This window comes from Protopterus annectens, chromosome 5.part0, assembly GCF_019279795.1.
Source record: "Protopterus annectens isolate FY-2018-M chromosome 5.part0, PAN1.0, whole genome shotgun sequence".
Taxonomy (NCBI): domain Eukaryota; kingdom Metazoa; phylum Chordata; order Ceratodontiformes; family Protopteridae; genus Protopterus; species Protopterus annectens.
The window spans coordinates 280,053,453-280,068,821 of NC_056735.1; the positions used below are offsets into that span (position 1 = coordinate 280,053,453).

The 15,369-nt window shown below is 41.0% G+C and overlaps 1 pseudogene; it reads right to left on the bottom strand.

Annotated features, from left to right (window-relative positions):
• Nucleotides 1-5,082: 5,082 nt before the first annotated feature.
• Nucleotides 5,083-15,369, bottom strand: part of LOC122802021 — a 62,144-nt pseudogene continuing 51,857 nt past the window's right edge.

Here is a 15,369-nt window from a genome sequence, read left to right on the forward strand (position 1 = left end):
AAACATGCAATTCCCGAATCTGTGACTCAAGCTCCAAAGCCATTCATTTTCATCTTTTGTGATGCAAAATGACATATTCAACCTCACCTACTAGCAGAGTTGCTGTTTCACACCAGCATAGGAGTTAGTCTCCTCCCATTGGGCTAGTCAGGTTTTATACAGCCCTACTCAGTCAGCTGTTCTGGCAGATATGAGGAAGATGCCCCCAGGCTATAGCTGCCTTTTCCCTTTTCACCCCATCAGTACTACACTGGATGAAAAACTACAGCAAAAGCAGAGGAGGCACTTTTGGGAAGTTCTGTCAGGACGTTTGTGGTTGTGCTCCATATGCTGGCAGCTGTGATAAGGACACTACAGCTGGTATCCACCCACAAAGCTATATCAAATGCTGTTTTGAGTGTGCAAAGCTAACATGCAGTCAACTTCTATAGCTTATTGCAAGCAAAAGGAATCATAAAGGGTGCATCAGATGGCACGTTAATCACTGGGACAACTCAGTTACACACCATATCAGAGGGTCCAGGCAGAGAGTGCATTGTAAAAGACCACCCTTATAGATATCCAGTTTTCTATATTAAGCCATTTGTGAATACAATGGCAAATACTGCATTAAGGGGTGCCTCATTAGAAAGTGAGATAGGCAAATCTCCCCCTCATAATATTTTAGTGGTACACTATTAGCTGTGAGTGTCTAGGCTGTGTGAAGACAACTTCTGGTATTGAATTTTTGACAGTGCCAAACACCAGAACTGGACATTAAGGACACCCATGCTCAGTCTCGTATGTACAGTTACTATTGTAGTGCACTACCCTGATTACATCAGCTACTTGCAAGAGCCTCTGGTACCTGCATGCGATCTACATCCTGTACAGTAGAAAGTAGCCATTTCTCTGCTACTGACCCAGTCTAAAAAAAAAATGACTGGAAGGGATATTCAGTTCCCTATCACACACACCTATGCAACTAAGCCATTTCAAACATTCACTAAATTTCAGAGCAAAGGACTTAAGATAAGCATTTTGAAAAATTTTGACATTTACATTTCTGGCCAGTCACTGCCATTTTTGATCAGTATGGCATCACAATACGAGGTTGAGTCAGACTGCCAAGATGGCATCAAGTTACAAAGCAACTGAAGACATACAGGCCCTCAGAAAGAAGCAATGTTGAACTCCCAAAAAATCTTAAAGTTCTTGTAGTAAGCACCCATTTCAAGTTTTACGTGGGTTCCAACCCTTTGCTTCCAAACTGGACAGGTTTTTCAGTCTTACAAAAACTGCTATCTGTCACACTGTTACAAACCACGCACTAGTGTTGGTGGTGGTGGGGTAGGACGGAACAGGTCTAAAAGCCATGTGCTTATGACTTTACAACTTTGATTCTAAGGATGTTTTGGTAGTTGCAGATGAAGCTTGACTGCAAGTCTGCATAACTTGCAAAGCTTAGTTTGCGGTTAGTACATGTTGACTAGTCAATCATATCTTGTTTATGTCCAGATGCTTACAGGACTCAATTCTAGTGTAACTCCTATATGGATATTGAAAACCCTACCAAATCTAGTTATCTCAGATGTACTGAATTTTACCCTTCCTATTCCTTCCTACATTCCTACATTTCATACTACCCTTCTCTCTAGTCAACTGGAAAGGAGCATCAGCCAAGAAATAAAGCAGTTCTACACCTTAAATCTGCAAGAGGTAGTCACATGCAGATCACACCATGACCAGATTGCAGTTGGTAGAAACACTTTGCACCCAAGCCCTGAGTTAGAAACAAGCAGTATAAACTACTAAATGTGAATACAAGCTCTGGACCCAAAAAGAAGTAGGTTTTTAGAAAGTTCAGGAACTCAAGGCTAGGCATGAAAAATCTATACCACTCCAGCTGAGGTCACAAGATAGACTGATTGCAGGTGTTCAATATAATTCTGGCAAGTTTCAGCATTACAAGTTGCTTTTACACCAGTCCCATAGCTTCTCAGTATGGGAAGATATCTGTAGCGCATAACCAAAACCATGTTATACAGTACGTTTCCACACAATATAAAAGTAGTCACTATATTGTCTCATTTTGGCTCCTGTATGGTTCAGCTGTGCAAGCTTGAAAAGTTGAAGTTGGTTTAGCACACTGTTGCATTATCATTTTAATCATAAAAGTATCAGGGCCAGCTACCCATCACACTGGTTGTCATGATTTAATGTTTCAATTGTCACATTTACTGTAATGCAAGCTAAAAGAATGATTTGCTGCACCATGTTGCAAGCACCTCGGACTTCCACCTCCCCTAGGCAAGGTGACCTGTTAAGGCACAGCAGTACACTGCATCTTACACTATATGTAGTGGGGGCTAGAGGGAAGGGGGCCTTCAAGTGCCAGCCACTCAGTTGGCCATAAATGTGATATGGACCTAACATTAATACCTTCTTAGAACATATCTCACCGAAAGTAAACATGCATAGAGGGAAGGGGGCCTTCCAGTGCCAGCCACTCAGTTGGCCATAAATGTGATATGGACCCAACATTAATACCTTCCTAGAACATATCTCACTGAAAGTAAACATGCATAGAGGGAAGGGGGCCTTCAAGTGCCAGCCACTCAGGTGGCCATAAATGTGATATGGACCCAACATTAATACCTTCCTAGAACATATCTCACTGAAAGTAAACATGCATAGAGGGAAGGGGGCCTTCAAGTGCCAGCCACTCAGTTGGCCATAAATGTGATATGGACCCAACATTAATACCTTCCTAGAACATATCTCACTGAAAGTAAACATGCATAGAGGGAAGGGGCCTTCAAGTGCCAGCCACTCAGTTGGCCATAAATGTGATATGGACCCAACATTAATACCTTCCTAGAACATATCTCACTGAAAGTAAACATGCATAGAGGGAAGGGGGCCTTCAAGTGCCAGCCACTCAGTTGGCCATAAATGTGATATGGACCCAACATTAATACCTTCCTACAACATATCTCACTGAAAGTAAACATGCATAGAGGGAAGGGGGCCTTCAAGTGCCAGCCACTCAGTTGGCCATAAATGTGATATGGACCCAACATTAATACCTTCCTAGAACATATCTCACTGAAAGTAAACATGCATAGAGGGAAGGTGGCCTTCAAGTGCCAGCCACTCAGTTGGCCATAAATGTGATATGGACCCAACATTAATACCTTCCTAGAACATATCTCACTGAAAGTAAACATGCATAGAGGTAAGGGGGCCTTCAAGTGCCAGCCACTCAGTTGGCCATAAATGTGATATGGACCCAACATTAATACCTTCCTAGAACATATCTCACTGAAAGTAAACATGCATAGAGGGAAGGGGGCCTTCAAGTGCCAGCCACTCAGTTGGCCATAAATGTGATATGGACCCAACATTAATACCTTCCTAGAACATATCTCACTGAAAGTAAACATGCATAGAGGGAAGGGGGCCTTCAAGTGCCAGCCACTCAGTTGGCCATAAATGTGATATGGACCCAACATTAATACCTTGCTAGAACATATCTCACTGAAAGTAAACATGCATAGAGGGAAGGGGCCTTTAAGTGCCAGCCACTCAGTTGGCCATAAATGTGATATGGACCCAACATTAATACCTTGCTAGAACATATCTCACTGAAAGTAAACATGCATAGAGGGAAGGGGGCCTTCAAGTGCCAGCCACTCAGTTGGCCATAAATGTGATATGGACCTAACATTAATACCTTCCTAGAACATATCTCACTGAAAGTAAACATGCATAGAGGGAAGGGTGCCTTCAAGTGCCAGCCACTCAGTTGGCCATAAATGTGATATGGACCCAACATTAATACCTTGCTAGAACATATCTCACTGAAAGTAAACATGCATAGAGGGAAGGGGGCCTTCCAGTGCCAGCCACTCAGTTGGCCATAAATGTGATATGGACCCAACATTAATACCTTCCTAGAACATATCTCACTGAAAGTAAACATGCATAGAGGGAAGGGGCCTTCAAGTGCCAGCCACTCAGTTGGCCATAAATGTGATATGGACCCAACATTAATACCTTCCTACAACATATCTCACTGAAAGTAAACATGCATAGAGGGAAGGGGGCCTTCAAGTGCCAGCCACTCAGTTGGCCATAAATGTGATATGGACCCAACATTAATACCTTCCTAGAACATATCTCACTGAAAGTAAACATGCATAGAGGGAAGGGGGCCTTCAAGTGCCAGCCACTCAGTTGGCCATAAATGTGATATGGACCCAACATTAATACCTTCCTAGAACATATCTCACTGAAAGTAAACATTCATAGAGGGAAGGGGGCCTTCAAGTGCCAGCCACTCAGTTGGCCATAAATGTGATATGGACCCAACATTAATACCTTCCTAGAACATATCTCACTGAAAGTAAACATGCATAGAGGGAAGGGGGCCTTCAAGTGCCAGCCACTCAGTTGGCCATAAATGTGATATGGACCCAACATTAATACCTTCCTAGTACATATCTCACTGAAAGTAAACATGCATAGAGGGAAGGGGGCCTTCAAGTGCCAGCCACTCAGTTGGCCATAAATGTGATATGGACCCAACATTAATACCTTCCTAGAACATATCTCACTGAAAGTAAACATGCATAGAGGGAAGGGGGCCTTCAAGTGCCAGCCACTCAGTTGGCCATAAATGTGATATGGACCCAACATTAATACCTTCCTAGAACATATCTCACTGAAAGTAAACATGCATAGAGGGAAGGGGGCCTTCAAGTGCCAGCCACTCAATTGGCCATAAATGTGATATGGACCCAACATTAATACCTTGCTAGAACATATATCACTGAATGTAAACATGCATAGAGGGAAGGGGGCCTTCAAGTGCCAGCCACTCAGTTGGCCATAAATGTGATATGGACCCAACATTAATACCTTGCTAGAACATATCTCACTGAAAGTAAACATGCAATCATTTCCTTGATCTCCTCCTTGCCCTCGTATTTCTCTGTAGCCAGTTCTTCCTTGATAAAGGTACTGACAGCAGGCCATAAGTTCTGGGTGTGGGAGGGGGAAGAGAAGAGAAGTAGCACTACCCAAGGAAAAAGACACAAATCAGTTTAATGCATTTATTGATCAACACTAGACATTACACATTCTTCCAAAGGAACATCTGTTCAATAATCACAACTTATGTGTGCATGCTAAATGTCCATCTGTTTATAGGTTCTAACAGACAGATTTGTACTTTATCCAAGGATGGCATCCACGTACTTCAAAAGGTGGTTCTTTGTAGTAGATGTGATTGGCTATATCTTCCAATGGTGGTTCAGGGTCTGTAGTAGCAAACTGTACAGCCTCTTCAATTAATTTCTTCACAGAAACATCAATTTCCTACAAACACAAAGGGTAGGAGTCATTAGCAGCTTTGTTTTTCTTAATCAGAACAAGATTTGCTGTTAGGATTACCAGTCCCCCTCCCCCGCAAAATCCATGTCCTGGAGAACAGCAGTCTGCCTCACTCTGCTATGACAGATCCCATAAGCACATGTGAGTTCCTCCCTTAGCTAGGTGAAGAGTATAGTTGCGACAAGATATTTATAAACATGGACTCTTCAGCCAGCCAACGGCAGGGCCAGCATTCTTGTGGAAGCCCAGATCTATCATGTATATAGCATTCCTCCACATTAAAAGGCAGACAATGCTATTTCCAGTCCCTTATCCCACAATGCCAACTGTGGCATCACAGGTAGTTAGCCAGTGTCACCATGAACAAAAGTACAACCAATTAATCTTAAATAGGAGGGTGTGGTACAACAAAGTTCCTCCCTTAGTGTATGCCTGTCAAAAATGCCTCATCGCCATCCTATTGCAGTGATGGGTCCTTAACATGTGATTATAAAGTCCAACAAAAGCTACTGTTTTAGCTTGCTTTTATAAATGTATTAACCTTTTAAGACTTTGGGCAAACTTTAAGGTGAATCCTACACTGCAGTTTTAAAGCTACTGACCCCACATGTCTATTTTGAAAAAAAAAAAAATAATAATAATAGTAATTTACTCACAGATAGTTTTTTGGGACTTCCATAACATGTCCGACTAAAATGATGGCCCACTCAGTAATGCCATTCTACATGGTAGAAGGTATTGTAGAGTATTACTGTTGCAGCTGTATCCTGTACCTGGAAGGCCTGCTGTCTAGGATTTTAACACAATCCCCAGGTAGCTTTTCTGGAAACTGCATGTCATCTATACACCAGTACCAGTAGACTGGTGGTATGCATTGCAATTTAATGCATTTTTTTAATTAAGTTTCACGAACACATTTGCAAAAGGTGCCTGGCATGCATTAACAGTTAAAGCATGGTCTGTTCTAAAGATCCCCATCACACTTTACAGTTGTGGACCTAACAAAACTTTGAATCAAATGTCCAGGATTTGAACCTATTCTGCATTCAAAATCAGAATCCCTACCAATAAGATAGCATGGAAATAATTTACAAGTTCTGGATGGGTTTCCTCACACATGCCACAGCAAACAAGTCACCATCTCTGCAAAATTAATGGCTAATCAAGGAGAATATGGAAATTACTTAGAACCAACTTTGATTTATGCAATATCTGGCAGTATAGGTCACCTACAGTAGAAACAATCACACAAGCAACCCTTTGCCAGATATTGCCAACCCCCCAAACACACAATCCCTGAAGTCAGTCTAGGTACAGCACTGAATGAGTCCTCTACATGTGGCAGGACCTTTACAAACTGGCACATTTTCGGTATTAGCTAGTGCAGACGTTTACTACTTACATTAATTTCTTTCTCACTGGCAAGATTTCTGCTCAGTATTTTGTCCTTCAGTAGAGTAATTGGATCACTTTTGCTTTTTACCTCTTGAATTTCTTCTCTTGTACGGTAGCTAGAGGGAATAAAACAAATGAGTGCCTTTTCATGTTTTTACAAGTTCAAACTTTCCTGACATGGCCAATAAGCCACTTCCAGACATGTTCTACGGTATGTCTAAAATAGACTAAAAGTTAACAGCCTTGCTTAATCTCCAACTACAAGAGTTGGAGAGACTTTTCACTGACAAACTTACCCATCTCCAAGATCATACGTACTGTGTCCACAGAAACGATAAGTCTGCAGTTCCAGCAAGATAGGCCCCTATAATTGGAAAGGATGCAGTGAATTCAGATACATTGTAGATCAGATAAGCTTCAGACTAGATGGATCATGAAGTCAAAATGCACAGTACAGCTTTACATTCCTACCACTCCAATGCATAACCCACCCAGCCAAGATACCAATCACTGGATTCTGAGTGAAAGATCAGAATGCAAGTCAGACACAAGGTTTGCGTATATAAACTTAGTGATATTGGACCAGAATTCTTGGAAATACTTGGATTGTTGACATGTTGAGTAAGGGAAAAAAGTTAAGCTAATGGCGATATGTAGCCAACTGTCCAAACTATATTACTCAGTCTTCCATTAGATCTCCCATTAGCAAGTTATTTTGGAATACTGCCCTTAAGATTTTGGTTACTTATACTGGAGATCTATACCTCTGATATAGGTTTAGATGGCACAGCACTGTTCTTATAATAGGGCTGCCTCTTGTACTCTTATCTTTTCCAGTGAAGTTTAGCCATAAGCTTATGACCTTGGACTTCCACTTTAAATTCAATGGGGTTTTCTGTAGAAGAATTTAAGACTACAAAACGTGCCAACTTCAACATACTGAGACAGTACTATGACTGCAAATCCCCTCACCCCAAATGCTGCTACCAGCAGATCATCCATTTAGAATTGGACAGAGATAGCAGTCAATCCCAACTAGAAAGGCAGTTATGGTAAGTTAAAGTCCACCATAACAGAATCCATAATATATTGAAAATCCCTCTTCAGGGTAATATTAAAATCACTTCAGAAAACTGATTAGGTCTGGTCTACCAAAGAAACCATGACTTTTGGCTGACCTGAATCCAAACAGAATGTTAGAAAATATCTTACATTGCTCTAAACTTAATGACCCTAGTCAAAGGTGCAGGATACAAAATATTGATTCTCTAATAAAACCAAAAATACTTCCTCTGTGTGGTATGACAATATACCTGCTGGCTTTGTGTTAGCATGTCCTCACTGAGCATGGCACTATAGTGGTGATAACCCCCTCCTCATTAAGGGTGGCCTTACAACCTAGGTTTTTGCCTCATCTACAAAGTTATTAGAGTTAATGAATTTTACTAGACTTTATCCACAGCAGTTTTAGTGAAGAGTAGATCCTGTCCCATTTAATCTTGCAAGCTTTGTCAATAGAAGTACAGTCTGTAGATTGCAGCAGTATAAATTGACCTGGTCAAGGTTTTTAGTATAATTCCCTATGCTGGGGAACAAAATCTAAAGAAAACAAGATGGACAGCAAAGAGAAATCCATATGGCAAGTTTCAGATGCCTTATTAGAAAGTGATCAGTGTTACTCAGGGCTTTGTGCTGGACACCCATTTCCTGTTAATTTCTAAGCGGAGAAGACCTTGTTTGCAGTCCTCTGTAAACAGAGTTGGGGGTGGGGGGTTAAGTCAGGATGACACCCAAAAGCTCCAGAAGGAGTTGAACTCCATACTAAAATGGGCTCAGACCAAGTGTGTGTAGTACCACCTATGGTAGACAACCCCTTCTATTACACAGACACTGCAGAATGAAAATGTCAGTAACATGGTTACTTTGATTCAGAGCTCCCCTCCCTCTCTGATCAGGTAACTTGTCAGAATACTACTTTTAGCCCAGCTAATTGGCAAAGGAATATCTAGGTGTAAAGTGGCGAGCTTTATCTTACTCAGTAGGGGTCTGGCCATTCAAGTTCAGGGTCCCCTTTGCAATGCATCAGACCCCAAAAGGAATCTGGAAACTACTCCCTTCTACTCAGCATCTTATAGGGATTTGGACATTTGCCCAAGTGACTAAAAATCTACACAAGACTGGTCAACACAAACAAAAGGCATGTTTGCAAAACCTAGCATTCTTTGAAACTTTAGAGCATGGCCTTTAGATTACTCCTAAGTGTACAGATTTATGCCTTTAAGGATGTGGTCTTGAGAGCTACAGATCTACAAACTGCCTTACTATTTTGAAATAGTTTAGATTTATAGTTGTACAATGTTTCGAAGAGTGAAAGCCTTAAATAGCTTAATGTTACAGTACACCACATGTAGTTTGAAATGGTGCCCTGTAAAAGTATACTTCCTGTAGCAAAATTTGACAGAAGGCTAGCTTTTAAATGCCAGAGTGGACCCTGGCATCTTCAAATCATTGCAGTAGGGGCAGATTTAGACAGACTGGAGATGTACTTTACCAGCATTTCAAACAGCTGCTTTACACATTTTCTGATGTTACAGAAACTCAGCATCAATTTTACTTCAGAAGGTAACCAGCCATGTTGGCACCTTCTGTCAACAAGCTGAGCAGCAAGTTTGTAGTTCCCTCCCTACAAGGACTTTAATGCTACACAGCCCAACTGAATTTGTAGTAACACTAGAGACCCACTTACCTTTCCTGCTCTACAATGTTCTGCAGCAAACGTTGTTGCCTCCCTCACACAGAGAACATCCATACCATCCAACTGTAAGAAAAACAAAAGTTGTTACAAAAACTAATGCTCCGATCACAAGACTACCCTATTAGTTGGATACTTACTCTAAGACCAGGGATAAAGCCCCCTCTTTTGTAGTAATCTGTACTCGCTGAAGATCTCTCAATAGATGTGTTCATTCCGTACCTGTTGTTCTCACAGATGAAGATACAAGGCAGCTTCCACAAGGCAGCCATGTTATAGGTCTCAAAAATCTGGCCCTGAAGAGAAAATGCAGTTACCATTTTAAAAAAGTGCTAGTTGTATGCAATTAGAAAGTCACAACCAAACAATCCTCTCTTTCATAGCCAGTTCAAACAATGAACTAGGTTTGTATCTCTTGTTCTGTTTTTATGTCAGGCTGAAACGATGCAGGTGTCACCTTTGCTGTCAAGTGAAAACTCTGGTTCACACCAATACAGTGAATATTAACTGGGCATTATCAATATTGAGGGACATCCTCCTGTGCCAAAAACTTTCCAAATTATTGCATTCATCCATACAATATGAAGCAAACAGTTGCCCCAGACCCCTGGATCTCTAACCTGTAGCACAGCAGCATACCAAGTTGCTACAATTGGAGGACTGCCATGATCCATTTGAGTGTCAGTTCCACAAAGTAAGTGCCTGTAATTCTTGTCAACACTGCTGCCAACCCCCACCCCAAGTCTGCACCCAGGATAATATCCACCACATTCATCCCACCCTAGCTATGCTTCCACAGTAAAGCAGTGCCTGCCCCCTGATGACACATCCAAAGAATATTGGCATATTTACATGGGCTGGGAAGCTCATTCTTGTCATAAGAGTAAGGTCTCATCTTAAGAGGAAATTCTTCTTTGGAAGAATTAGATCACCACTACTTTAAGCTAGTAAGCTGCCTATACGGTTAGATCTATTTTTACTTTGCTCATTTGCCTTCATCTTCAGATACAGAGTTCTGCATCTGCGAAGTGGCTTAGTCTTCAGGTCCCCTAATCCCAACAAAATGCCAACTGTTTGGAAAACCCAACAGGTTTAGTTGGGGGCGACAAGATATTTATAAACATGGACTCTTCAGCCAGCCAACGGCAGGGCCAGCATTCTTGTGGAAGCCCAGATCTATCATGTATATAGCATTCCTCCACATTAAAAGGCAGACAATACTGTTTTCAGTCCCCTATCCCACAATGCCAACTGTGGCATCACAGGTAGTTAGCCAGTGTCACCATGAACAAAAGTACAACCAATTAATCTTAAATAGGAGGGTGTGGTACAACAAAGTTCCTCCCTTAGTGTATGCCTGCCAAAAATGCCTCATCGCCATCCTATTGCAGTGATGGGTCCTTAACATGTGATTATAAAGTCCAACAAAAGCTACTGTTTTAGCTTGCTTTTATAAATGTATTAACCTTTTAAGACTTTGGGCAAACTTTAAGGTGAATCCTACACTGCAGTTTTAAAGCTACTGACCCCCATGTCTATTTTGAAAAAAATAATAATAATTTACTCACAGATAGTTTTGGGGACTTCCATAACATGTCCGACTAAAATGATGGCCCACTTAGTAATGCCATTCTACATGGTAGAAGGTATTGTAGAGTATTACTGTTGCAGCTGTATCCTGTACCAGGAAGGCCTGCTGTCTAGGATTTTAACACAATCCCCAGGTAGCTTTTCTGGAAACTGCATGTCATCTATACACCAGTACCAGTAGACTGGTGGTATGCTTTATAATTGAATGCATTTTTTTATTAAGTTTCATGAACACAAAATGCAAAAGGTGCCTGGCATGCATTAGCAGTTAAAGCATGCTCTGTTCTAAAGATCGCCAACACACTTTACCGTTGTGGACCTATCAAAACTTGGAATCAAATGTCCAGGATTTGAACCTATTCTGCATTCAAAATCAGAATCCTTACCAATAAGATAGCATGGAAATAATTTACAAGTTCTGGATGGGTTTCCTCCCACATGCCACAGCAAACAAGTCACCATCTCTGCAAAATTAATGGCTAATCAATGAGAATATGGAAATTACTTAGAACCAACTTTTATTTATGCAATATCTGGCAGTATAGGTCACCTACAGTAGAAACAGTCACACAAGCAGCTCTTTGCCAGATATTGCCAACCCCCCAAACACACAATCCCTGAAGTCAGTCTAGGTACAGCACTGAATGAGTCCTCTACATGTGGCAGGACCTTTACAAACTGGCACATTTTAGGTATTAGCTAGTGCAGACGTTTACTACTTACATTAATTTCTTTCTCACTGGCAAGATTTCTGCTCAGTATTTTGTCCTTCAGTAGAGTAATTGGATCACTTTTGCTTTTTACCTCTTGAATTTCTTCTCTTGTACGGTAGCTAGAGGGAATAAAACAAATTAGTGCGTTTCCATGTTTTTACAAGCTCAAACTTTCCTGGCATGGCCAATAAGCCACTTCCAGACATGTTCTACAGTATGTCTAAAATAGACTAAAAGTTAACAGCCTTGCTTAATTTCCAACTACAAGAGTTGGAGACACTTTTCACTGACAAACTTACCTGTCCCCAAGATCATGCATACTGTGTCCATGGTAACGATAAGTCTGCAGTTCCAGCAAGATAGGCCCCTATAATTGGAAAGGATACAGTGAATTCAGATACACTGTAGATCAGATAAGCTTCAGACTAGATGGATCATGAAGTCAAAATGCACAGTACAGCTTTACATTCCTCCCACTCCAATATATAACCCACCCAGCCAAGAGACCAATCACTGGATTCTGAGTGAAAGATCAGAATGCAAGTCAGACACAAGGTTTGCGTATATAAACTTAATGATACTGGACCAGAATTCTTGGAAATACTTGGATTTTTGACATGTTGAGTATGGGAAAAAAGTTAAGCTAATGGTGATATGTAGCCAACTGTCCAAACTATATTACTCAGTGTTCCATTAGATCTCCCATTAGCAAGTTATTTTGGAATACTGCCCTTAAGATTTTGGTTACTTATACTGGAGATCTATACCTCTGATATAGGTTTAGATGGCACAGCACTATTCTTATAATAGGGCTGCCTTTTGTACTCTTAACTTTCCCAGTGAAATTTAGCCATAAGCTTGTGACCTTGGACTTCCACTTTAAATTCAATGGGGTTTTCTGTAGAGGAATTTAAGACTCCAAAACATGCCAACTTCAACATACTGAGACAGTACTATGACTGCAATTCCCCCCACCCCAAATGCTGCTACCACCAGATCATCCATTTAGAATTGGACAGAGATAGCAGTCAATCCCAACTAGAAAGGCAGTTATGGTAAGTTAAAGTCCACCATAACAGAATCCATAATATATTGAAAATCCCTCTTCAGGGTAATATTAAAATCACTACAGAAAACTGATTAGGTCTGGTCTACCAAAGAAACTATGAATTTTGGCTGACCTGAATCCAAACAGAATGTTAGAAAATATCTTACATTGCTCTAAACTTAATGACCATAGTCAAAGGTGCAGGATACAGCATATTGATTGTTTAATAAAACCAAAAATACTTCCTCTGTGTGGTATGACAATATACCTGCTGGCTTTGTGTTAGCATGTCCTCACTGAGCATGGCACTACAGTGGTGATAACCCCCTCCTCATTAAGGGTGGCCTTACAACCTAGGTTTTTGCCTCATCTACAAAGTTATTAGAGTTAATGAATTTTACTAGACTTTATCCACAACAGTTTTAGTGAAGGGTAGATCCTGTCCCATTTAATCTTGCAAGCTTTTTCAATAGAAGTACAGTCTGTAGATTGTAGCAGTATTAATTGACCTGGTCAATGCTTTTAGCATAATTCCATATGCTGGGGAACAAAATCTAAAGAAAACAAGATGGACAGCAAAGAGAAATCCACATGGCAAGTTTCAGATGCCTTATTAGAAAGTATTCAGTGTTACTCAGGGCTTTGTGCTGGAAACCCATTTCCTGTTAATTTCTAAGCAGAGAAGACCTTGTTTGCAGTCCTCTGTAAACAGAGTTGGGAGTGGGGGGTTAAGTCAGGATGACACCCAAAACCTCCAGAAAGAGTTGAACTCCATACTAAAATTGGCTCAGACCAAGTGTGTGTAGTACCACTTGTGGCAGACAACCCCTTCTATTACACAGACACTGCAGAATGAAAATGTCAGTAACATGGTTACTTTGATTCAGAGCTCCCCTCCCTCTCTGATCAGGCAACTTGTCAGAATACTACTTTTAGCCCAGCTAATTGGCAAAGGAATATCTAGGTGTAAAGTGGCGAGCTTTATCTTACTCAGTAGGGGTCTGGCCATTCAAGTTCAGGGTCCCCTTTGCAATGCATCAGACCCCAAAAGGAATCTGGAAACTACTCCCTTCTACTCAGCATCTTATAGGGATTTGGACATTTGCCGAAGTGACTAAAAATCTACACAAGACTGGTCAACACAAACAAAAGGCATGTTTGCAAAACCTAGCATTCTTTGAAACTTTAGAACATGGCCTTTAGATTACTCCTAAGTGTACAGATTTATGCCTTTAAGGATGTGGTCTTGAGAGCTACAAATCTACAAACTGCCTTACTATTTTGAAATAGTTTAGATTTATAGTTGTACAATGTTTCGAAGAGTGAAAGCCTTAAATAGCTTAATGTTACAGTACACCACATGTAGTTTGAAATGGTGCCCTGTAAAAGTATACTTCCTGAAGCAAAATTTGACAGAAGGCTAGCTTTTAAATGCTAGAGTGGACCCTGGCATCTTCAAATCATTGCAGTAAGGACAGATTTAGACAGACTGGAGATGTACTTTAGCAGCATTTCAAACAGCTGCTTTACACATTTTCTGATGTTACAGAAACTCAGCATCAATTTTACTTCAGAAGGTAACCAGCCATGTTGGCACCTTCTTTCAATAAGCTGAGCAGCAAGTTTGTAGTTCCCTCCCTACAACGACTTTAATGCTACACAGCCCAACTGAATTTGTAGTAACACTAGAGACCCACTTACCTTTCCTGCTCTACAATGTTCTGCAGCAAACTTTGTTGCCTCCCTCACACAGAGAACATCCATACCATCCAACTGTAAGAAAAACAAAAGTTGTTACAAAAACTAATGCTCCGATCACAAGACTACCCTATTAGTTAGATACTTACTCTAAGACCAGGGATAAAGCCCCCTCTCTTGTAGTAATCTGTACTCGCTGAAGATCTCTCAATAGATGTGCCCATTCCGTACCTGTTGTTCTCACAAATGAAGATACAAGGCAGCTTCCACAAGGCAGCCATGTTATAGGTCTCAAAAATCTGGCCCTGAAGAGAAAATGCAAAGTTACCATTTTAAAAAAGTGCCAGTTGTATGCAATTAGAAAGTCGCAACCAAACAATCCGCTCTTTCGTAGCCAGTTCTGACAATGAACTAGGTTTGTATCTCTTCTTCTGTTTTTATGTGCCAGCAAAAAAGATGTCAGGCTGAAACAGATGCAGGTGTCACCTTTGCTGTCAAGTGAAAACTCTGGTTCACATCAATACAGTGGATATTAAATGGGCATTATCAATATTGAGGGACATCCTCCTGTGCCAAAAACTTTCCAAATTATTGCATTCATCCATACAATATGAAGCAAACAGTTGCCCCAGACCCCTGGATCTCTAACCTGTAGCACAGCAGCTTACCAAGTTGCTACAGTTGGAGGACTGCCATGATCCATTTGAGCGTCAGTTCCACAAAGTAAGTGCCTGTAATTCTTGTCAACACTGCCGACCCCCACCCCAAATAGTCTGCACCCAGGATAATATCCACCA